Source organism: Hydra vulgaris, chromosome 15, assembly GCF_038396675.1.
Source record: "Hydra vulgaris chromosome 15, alternate assembly HydraT2T_AEP".
Classification (NCBI taxonomy): Eukaryota; Metazoa; Cnidaria; class Hydrozoa; order Anthoathecata; family Hydridae; genus Hydra; species Hydra vulgaris.
The window spans coordinates 19,342,501-19,353,104 of record NC_088934.1 but is presented as its reverse complement, the minus strand read 5'-3'; the positions used below and the strand labels follow the sequence as shown (position 1 = coordinate 19,353,104).

Genomic DNA, 10,604 nt, shown 5'->3' with positions numbered 1-10,604 from the left:
TATATATATAAATATATATATATATATATATATATATATATATATATATATATATATATATATATATATATATATATATATATATTTCAATATGTATCGGTATATCTTTATATTGATCTATAATATTCATAATATCGTATCTATAATATTTAAGAAAAATCAAAATTTGACAGGTTTATGTGGCATATTTTCAGAATTTAAGGTTGTAATAGTGTTACAACTATATTTACGTCGTAATAGTGTTACGACTATATTACGACTATATTAATATATATACGTTACTATAGTCTATGACTATAGTAACATATATATATTTTTCTGCTACAATTATTTTTTTGGTATATTTTTCCCAAAGATTAGCTGTGAACTGAGAGTTGTTTTATGTGTATATTGTTTTATGATAACAGATATATTATTGCGTTATTAAGTCAGCGACTTATTAAGTCGTTGCGTAAAATTTTTACGCAGTTATCATGGTATGAAAAATGTTTACAAAAAACTAAAATATATAGACGGATTTTTGATTGTCTAAAAAAATGTCAAATTAGGTAGTATAAAAATGCAAAGTTCTTGACAACCAGAAGTGCTACAAAATTGGTTAAACCTATTTTAAAACAAGATTAACATCTTGAATGCAATAAAATTAAAATTAACATCTTAGCCAAATTATATTACGAGATCTTAAAATCGACTGAAGTTCCTACTCTAATTTTAATAAATTATAACTAGAAGGTTACTGTCGCAATTACAATGTAAAAAATATTTGTAAATTTTTTAAACTTATTAAATCCCAATTATGTAATGCTTTAAATCATGTTACTTATTAAGTTTATAAATGTATTTATAAACTTAAGTTAATTGATTACTTATTAAGTAAAAATAATCATTAAAATTAAATATTAAAAATCACGTATTATATTTATATTATTATTATTATTATTATTACTATTATTTTATACAAGAAATATATATATAAAATTTTATCTTAAAAATTAATTTATAAAAAGGAAATAAAAAAGCTTTAAATTATTATATATTTCTTACCTCTTTTTTGGCTTAAAAAAAGTTCATTGTATCTGTACTCATTGCTTGATGAGAAAGCAGCATCAACTAAAGGTGGAACGGTTGTCTTAACACCCACACCTTTAAGTTCAGTGCTGACTTCAAACTCAAGGTTTGAAGTAAAGGTTGTTCCCTGTGAAGATTTTGATCCAATATTTTTTGCATAGTCATTTAGTGTTGTTATTGTATCTGAACTTGACGATAGACTGCACTGTAAAGTCTGAAAAAAATTAACAAGATATATAAACAAATTATAGTAGGCTTATATCTTTTTTTTTTTCTTTCAAAAATTTATGTTTATCACCTGACGCACAGTAACTCCATTATTAAGAGGATAGCTACCAGCAGGTCTTTATAGGTTAGAACAAAAACATATCCTGTTGAGAAACCTGGATCACCAGTATGAGATGAAGTAAAAGGATTTCCTTGAAGAATATTATAACCAGTCATTATTGAAACAATATTTGGGTACGGTTCATGACCTGGATTACACTATTCAGCATTGCAATAAGGTGTGGCCGAACACTTGCTTTTAAAGGCGAACAGCAAAAACACAAACAAATACATTTTTTTTACTAGTGCATAAAATTAAAAAAAGTTTTTATAAAGATATTTTATTTTTACATGTTATTATTGGAAGGCTTAGCATTAACATTAAATGCAAAAATAATTTCTTTTATCAGCTTAACTGATTTTTATTTATTTTGAATTAGCTTTTAGAGACTATTTTTGGTGTTGAAGGTTCTATATATTCTGGTTTTTGAAGGCAAAATCATTTTCGACTAAAATTGTTATTACGTTTGACAACACCAAAATAAAATTTTAAAAACATTTATTGATTTCAAATCTTCATTACAGAAAAAAATCTTATAAATCTAATTTTTATTAAGTCATTTTTCATGAAAATAGACAATTGTTATAAATCGAGTTATATAATATATCTTTTGTTTGGCGTTTTATTAGACGTCTATAAAAATTATAACATGTTATTTTTGACGTCTGTAATACTTTCAACATTTTTGACGTCTATAATATTTACAACATGTCATTTTTGACGTCTATTTTTCTTCTTTTACTATGTTTACATAGTATTTTGTGAAATACTTTAATAATTTGTAAAAAAATTTTCTCTAAACTTATCTAAATAAAATATAAGCTACTATATTTTATTTAGATAAGTTTAGAAAAAATTCTTATACCATATTTAACGATTATTTACTTGTTCAAAGAAATTTGCTAAAGTCTTGATAAAATAAAAACACTCTTTCTAATATGAAATATACTTGTTTGATATACTGAAAAAAAACTTTGAGTTATTTATTTTAAGAATATTTTCATTTGTGTAACAATAAAATCTTTTTGATTTGCATTTTTAACCATTTTGGTATGACCTGCATTTTTATTTTTTGTGAAATTTATCTGCCATTTGTTTTATCAATTCAAAATATAGGTCATTATGACATTGCATGTTTCTAAACGCTTTTTTTCTAGCATTAGAGATAGCCCATAATATCAACTTGTTTTGAATATCATTTGGTGTTTTGAATGACAAAGCAGTTGTATTATTTTTGCATAAACGAAGCTGGGAAAAAAGAATACAAAGATTGGCATTTGGAGCTTTGTGCTTTGCAGCGCTAAACATACCTAAAAGTTCGTCTGAACCAATGTTGTGAAGCCTAGCCAAATTGATCTGGTCTTTAAGGTGATCATTAGAAATTGCCGCTTGTACTGCCTGCAAATGATGCTAATAACTTCATTAAGGCAGTCAGCTAATGTTTTAATCAATTCATCAGTTAATGGGCAAAAGCTGATTTTTGAATCAAAAACTACATTTTTAATAGCATTTCCAAATAAATCAGTTTTTCGTTTAAGTAGAAATACAAGATTCTTGCTGCTCTCAACAAGAGTATTCCGAACATCTTTTACTCCCTGAATGCCAGATATGTAGTCAAGATCCGTACCCGGTGCAATATAAATTTTTTAATCCAAGGACCAGAAAGTAGCTTTCTAATTAAAGCTAAAACACACAACTCACAGATACCTAAGTTGAAAAAATTAATTAGTAACAATTAATAATCTTTGTTTATAATAGTGTTTACTCCCCGTTAAACTTGCAAGTGTCATTACTATTTTTAATTTGTATTTGTAACTATATTTGTAATTAATTCTATGGCCTATAATATTGTGTAGCACTTTATCAAATGAACTGAACAGGTATGAAAAAGAAAAAAGATACCTGTTTCAGATGAAAAGTCTTAAAATAAATTATTTCGCAGACCCCTGCATAACGCTAAGCCAGAACACAGAAATATCTTTAATATGGCAAAATGAAGGATGAAAATACCACGTGTGTGAAAAAGCATATGTAGCCTGTTGCATCTATAGCGTGGTAGCAATGGGCAACTCGCATTGGTCCAAAAAGGTTACAAAACCTTTTGGATCGCCTATGAAAATCATGAAAAAGCTCATTTTAGCAAATGCAAGAATGTGTAACAAAAACAAGCACTAATTATAAAATTTCATTTTAACAGGAAATTTCATTCAAAAAACTAAATAATTTTAAGTAAAAGAATGGTTTAGATTAGTCAGAGTACCTTTTGCATCCTTGTAGCGAAGTTTGTTTAGCTGTACAACAATGTTTGCTGCAATGAAGTCTCTTATAAAAAGTTTCTTTTTTGAAGTCTCTAATGCTTTAAGTGAAGACTTACAAGAGCTGGTCATTGCGTCTAAGAGGTGAAGGTGACAGTTTAGTTCATTTAGTTATTTCTGCCAAACAAGGTTTAACTTCGCGATTGCTGCATGGTTTGTTGCAACTCTTTTACTCATTGTATTTGTTATGTTCACAATAATAGTGCTTATTACGTATATTTGAGCTGATAGAAATTACTATATACCTCAGCGAGATTATCAATAGAATTTGTAATATGACTCTGACAGGCATACGCTACAACTCCAGGACGTTGATCAAATGCTACAATCATACATACCGATTCCGTTGTCAAGTGCACAGCATTTACATGAACACCCTCCTGGATTGTTGCAACAAAACCAAGTGTCAGATTTTTTTTTGTAAATGCAATATCAGAAGCCTGAAAGTCTGTAAGTACACCAAGCTCAAGCATCGTTTGTTCTACAGTTTTACGATGTTGAACTTGACTAAATTGATAGCAAGTATGTTCCCCAATTTTATGGAGCAGAGATGGCATACTTTGTGTAGGAACTGGGCACACAAGCATGTCATATATAAGTCTACTAATATCTGCTGAGTAGCATTTTTCATTTTTTTTGTTTTGTATTACTTGCTGAATTTGCTCTAACTCTTCCTGTAAACTCAGAATGTCATTTTGCAGTACAAGAATTGCAGAACTTTTTTCATAAAGTTGTTGGCATAACATTGCCTTTTGATAAGAAAACTTTTCTTGCGTGAATGTCAACTGTTGTTTCAAACAAAAAACTTGATTTTGAAGTTTTTTCAACTGTAAATTTAAAAACTTTTCTTTTAGTTTTATTCCAAGTTGAGAAATTATCTTTTTCTTACGAATTATAACTTGATTTAGTTATTTAAATCTGTATGCTCTAGCCTTTGCCTCATCTTTTAAACCTTTAAAATCGTCTTTATGCTTTTTCTTCTTAATTGCCATTTTGTGTGCCAAAATGGGTAATCTCTTTCTCATAACCTTTTTTCTGGGACTCAACTAGTCAGCTCTCAAATTGGATAGTGGTTCATGAGAAGAGGATTTTAAAGAAGGACAAGATAAAGAAGATATGTGATCACTATTTTATACAGATGAAACACTGATTTGTTGAGAAGAAAATGAAGGACATGTAGGAAAGTCAATTGAGGTTGCAAGTAATTGCGATTTTTGTGCCATAGCAGATGTTGTTATTTGGTATGCAAACAGCATGTTGCAAATGTCAACAAATGGTTTCGAATTCCGTGAAAAATGGTTTACAAACACTTTTGATGTTCTAACTAGTTGCTGAATCTGACTTATACAAATTTTGATGTTAATTTACTAACCGATTAGTTCTACAGTTACTTTATATGAATCGTTGTTAGTTGCAAATATATGCAGTACATATCCATTTCTACAGCCAATATTTAGATGAGCTGGTATTGGAAAATTACAAGCTAAGTTAGTTTTAGCTTTACAATAAAATAGATTTGTTTTCTTGTGAGGTCCCATGATGCACTAAATAAAATAGAACAATAATAATACTAATATGTCATTGGGTCGGCTATTATTCATAATTAAATAGTTTAAAAAATCACCATTAATCTATAAAAGATTTTTAAATGTATGTCTAATTTTTATATAACATATACAGCTTAAGGTGGCTACATGGTAAAATATGGGTATATAAAAAGCTACGAAAATGCTGTTTTTATTTTTTATGAGTTTTATGCAGAATCATCATATAAGAGTGTTATATAATTTTAATTTTAGCATTTTATATTTTATTTTGCAGAATTTTGCCTTTAAACTAATTTTAATGGGTGAAAATAGTTAGTTATCAAAAAAAAAGTTATATAACCACCTTAATTATACTTGTTTATTTTTATATACCGCATTTAATAGTTTTAAGAAAAGAAAACCCAAACATACTTAGTAGTAAAAGGCTATTAAAAATAAAGTTTGTATAACAGTTCTAATAAAATATATCATCATAATGAATAAAGAATCAAAAATACTGCATCCTTGACTGTCAAAAACCGCCCCTCCCCCTAACACAATGTAATGGAAGTCGAAATACATACCTCTACTGCGCGAAACAATAGGGTATGTGGTCATAAATATCTTTTGATAAAATGGCACTTAGAAAATAGATCTATACTGGCAGGCACATATAAAATAGATCTATACTGTTGCCTGAAAATTTGAAGTATGTACCAACATGCCTTCAATGCTAATGCACCTCCGGAACAGAAACAAATATTTAAAACCGAATGAAAATCATTGGTAACTGTAAAAAAAAAACAGAATTTATAACAAATAGTAACAGTAACAATAGCAAAAACAGTTTTATAAAGTGTAACAGTAAGAGTAACACAAAACAAAATGGAAATTGTACCTACACTGGGTCGAAAAATGTGGTATGTGGTCATTATTATTTTTTAACGAAATTTGGTAGGCATAGAAAATAGATGTATACAGTTGACTGAAAAATTTCAAATATGTACCAACGTGCCTTCGATATCAATGCATTACCAGAACAGCAACGACATTTTTAAATAGCAATAAAAAAACTAAAAAAATTTATTACATGTAAAAAAAACCATAGTTTAATCAAAATAATACATTCTACTTTTTCAAAAAAGTCTAAGCTGATATAAAACTTAAAAAAAAAAGACAAATAAATACATTTTTTCCACACCGACTTCGAGCACCTTGTCAAAAAAAAGGTCACAGTTTTTAGCTTTGAAATCGGTGCCGTAAAAAGCCAGATACGCGCGTCCCTACTTTAGTACTTCTAAAACTTAAGTTAATATTGCCTTTTGCTCAATTAGTATTGCTATTGTTTGTTTTTTGTTGCTAGGAATCATTGTTATATTAGTATTGTTTTTAATTATTCTTATTTAAAGCTGTTATTATTATTATTATTTAATACTATTTCAATTTCCAGTATACATATCTAATATACTTCATCAAAATTACTATAATTTATCATAAGTTTTATTTTATTTATATAAAAAACCTTTATGTTCTTGTCGAACAAATATATGTATTCCTAACTTTGCAATAATGTTATAAACTTATATAAATGTTTGACCAAAAAGTAAAACAAAAAACTTAAGGCTGATTTTCCAGGATGATATATTGATTGATAGCTACATTAATAGGTATTTCAAATCCCGCGTTTTACGAAACCGATTTTTATGCTAAAAATCTGTTCCACATTTTTTAGAATTTCGTCTGAAGGCAGTAAGATAGGGATTCGTAGCATATTTTATAAGAACTTTTTATGAACTAAAATGTTTTTTTAAAAGTAGAATGGTCGAACTTTTTTAAAGAGTATTTTTTATTATATTAACGAAAGTTAAATTTTTTTTTATTTATATCAAAAACTTTGTTGTAGTTTTGTGCTTAGAAAATGTTGCACATAAGGTCTTTTTTTTTTTCTATTCTATTCTTTTTATTAAGTTTATACGTTTTCTATAGCAATGCAAAATTTCGAGATTTATTTTAACTAGCAGATTACCCTCAGTTATTGTGCCTAAATTTTGTTTTTCCGATTTCTGTTTAGGGGAAAGGGGAGGGGCAAAGGGTGATAAAGGATCTTTTTTGTTTGTTTTTGTAAGCCGATATTAATTATTATTAAAAAATTTATGTGATTTCTCTACACAATGATTTTGTGATAAAAGTACTAATATTACAATTATAAAGTATCAATGTAAAAATAAGATTAATTATATACAAAATTATTAATATATGACTTTTGCTAAATCTAATCATATTATTGCATTCTTAAAAAGATTTATAACAAAATAATATAATGCATTGCTTTTTTATGTATTTAGAATATATCATATCTTAGTAATATACTAATATTCGTCTAAGACTATATAGATATATATAATATACTTATAGTATATTATGTTTGATATTCCATTTATAGTATATTATAATTATAGTATATTAGTAAGTTATTTAATTAAAATATGTGATAATATATACTATATCATAATATATAATTAATAAATACTGTAGTTGTATATATGTAATATATACCACATCAATAATTATAATGAATAGAATGATTCCAATACAGCAATGACAGTCATGCATAATAGCAGAGTAGGAAAAACTCAAAAAGACACGGAAAGGCTGGTACTATTTTTTACTGGACTAAATATATAAATGATTCTGAAGCTCTAATTATTATAAGAAAATATTCCAGCTATTGCTGACATTATATGTGGTGACTTTATGTTTTCCTAATGGGAATATGTTGCCACTAAGTTTTGATAAGTGGACATGCATTTTTTTATCGTACTTTTTTATTTTACTATTATCTGACAATATATATATATATATATATATATATATATATATATATATATATATATATATATATATATATATATATATATATATGTATATATGTTCATATATATATATATATATATATATATATATATATATATATATATATATATATCTATATATATCTATATATATATCTATATATATATATATATAAATATATATATGTATATATGAATATATGTATATATGTATAAATTTATATTTGTACATATTCTTGAAGGGTTGCACAAGTTTAATTCAAATTTTTTTATTGTATTCACTTGAATTTTCTCTTAGCATTGTATGTCATGGTGAAAAAGACACTTGTTATAATAATATGTGTACAACATGATAAGATGCTGCAAAGTTTGATAATTTATATGCTTTGAATGAAATTGACAAGAAGAAATGCATTACATGGTACCAATGGGAAAAAGTTGCAGATGGTAATGGAAAAGAATATTTGAAAAAGATTAAAAAAACGGAAGTGTTGATGTTCTTTACAGCACCTTTTTAAAATCTTTACCTTCGTTTCTTCGGCATTATTTTATTAGACAGAAACAATCAAAGACATTGTCATCATAAGAACCAACGTTGAAGTAATCCAGACACAGCCATCCTTCAAGTAAGTTTTTGCTGAATATTTTTCAATTTTGCTGCATGATGAAGTGCAATCAGCACATTGCTACAAGAAGCAATTTACTGTGTTTACTGCTGTATTTTTGTACCCAAATGCGTTTCCGTCATCTGTCATAATTTTAGATGATTTAAGCCTTTCAAAAAACTCTATTCTTGTATTTGTTCATAACTTATTATGTAACCATATTAAATCAATTGTTAAAATACAACAGATTTTGACAGACGGGCCGAGTAATCAACTTAAAAATCGTTTTATTGCGTCAGCATTATCCTAGTTGGAAGAACAGCATGATTTAAAATTACTCTGGAACTTTTTTCCTGCTTCACATGGGAAAATATTTGTACAAGCTATTGATGGGATCTCTAAAAGAAAAGCAACGCAAAAAGAAATCCAGAGAAAATTTATAATAACTGATGCCATAACTTTTCATGAAGCTATTAAATATGAGACTAATTTCAATGTCTATATTGTTTCTAGGAAAGATATTATAAATACAATAAAAAAATTTAAAATTGATGACTTGATTTACAAAAGCACCACTAAAACCGGAATATTTTTAGCGAACTTAATTAACAACAATAATGTGAAAATAGAAATCCGACCCTATTCAAGTGCGAAGTATTTAGTGAAACAACTTACGTCTTTAGACAAAATCATCGAAAACCATTAGAACGTTGTTTATACTACAGCAATATAATAATGACGCGTTTTAAATTCGATATAGTATGGGCGTGTTTTGCAGATTACTATGTAGGAACTATTTTTATGAAGATGTAATTATATAGTACCTCTCTACAAAGTTTTAAATTTATCAAAAACAGCCTAATTACCTGGTTTATAATTACCCAAATGTGTCTGGTCACGCTGTGATTTTTACCACTAGTTAATTAAAGGTGCTTATGTTTGAAATTTAATTAAACAAATGTAAATTAGCTATAAAACTTGAAAGAGTATTGCCTAAACTTTTTGTTTAATGCCAAGTTAATAATTCAGTTCATCTATATTAGCTGAATCACGGTGTTGATCTAAAAACTAAAAAACAATGAGAAAGTATTGGTCACGCTGTGACGTTTTACATTTTCTTTCATGAATGAGAGGCTAATACATCCACCCAAAAATTTTTTCTTGTTTTTTGTAGCACCTTTTATGAGCTAAGTAAAAAGCAAAAAAAATTCTTATTATATCTATTTTAAAATTAAAATATTTAAGACTTAAGACAAAAAAAAGACGGTTGTCACGCTGTGACGGTCGTGGAATTGCTCACAATTAAATTTAATCAAAAAATGAAAGTTAAATGCAAAAGTCGATCTAGAAACATGACGCAGAAAACTTTATTTTTCCGCAAACTGACGTCAATGCGCAATGTTTTATTAGCTTTTACTTTAAGATTAGCATTTAAAGGAGAGATCGCGTCTTTTTTTTTTGACTGCGTTTTGATGGCCTCAGATTTCTAAGTTCTATTTGTATAGCATTTCAAAATTTCTTAAGCTAACGGAAGGTTTTATACCCCCAAATCAAAACTGATTACAGCGCACAAAACCACTGACCTATCAATAAAATGCATTTAACAGAAAAACAAACCTATTTATGAATGCATAATAAGTTCTTAAAAACTTTCATTTAATGTAGCGGCACTCCTTGCTCGCTCTATCTATTTTTCACTCGATGTTTGTACACTCCTAGCACGTTCTACCAATTTTTTAGTCAATGTATATACACGCTTTTTGCGTTCTATCTTAATGTCAGTCGATTTAAGAAAATGAAGGATTAAGGGTTTGCCTATAGTATAATACGTATGTATAAAACATTGATATTATAAATCATATAAGGATATAGTTTGCATCATACGATGTAAAAAAAAAGTAGACAGAATT

The 10,604-nt window shown here is 27.3% G+C and overlaps 1 long non-coding RNA gene across 1 annotated transcript; it reads right to left on the bottom strand.

Moving 5' to 3' along the window:
* Nucleotides 1-1,082: 1,082 nt before the first annotated feature.
* On the bottom strand, nucleotides 1,083-1,635 carry LOC136092317 (uncharacterized). The gene is made up of 2 exons (XR_010644338.1): nucleotides 1,367-1,635; nucleotides 1,083-1,282 (listed from the first exon to the last, which is right to left on the bottom strand). It is a non-coding gene; the product is annotated as an uncharacterized LOC136092317 (long non-coding RNA).
* Between the last annotated feature and the right edge of the window lie 8,969 nt (nucleotides 1,636-10,604).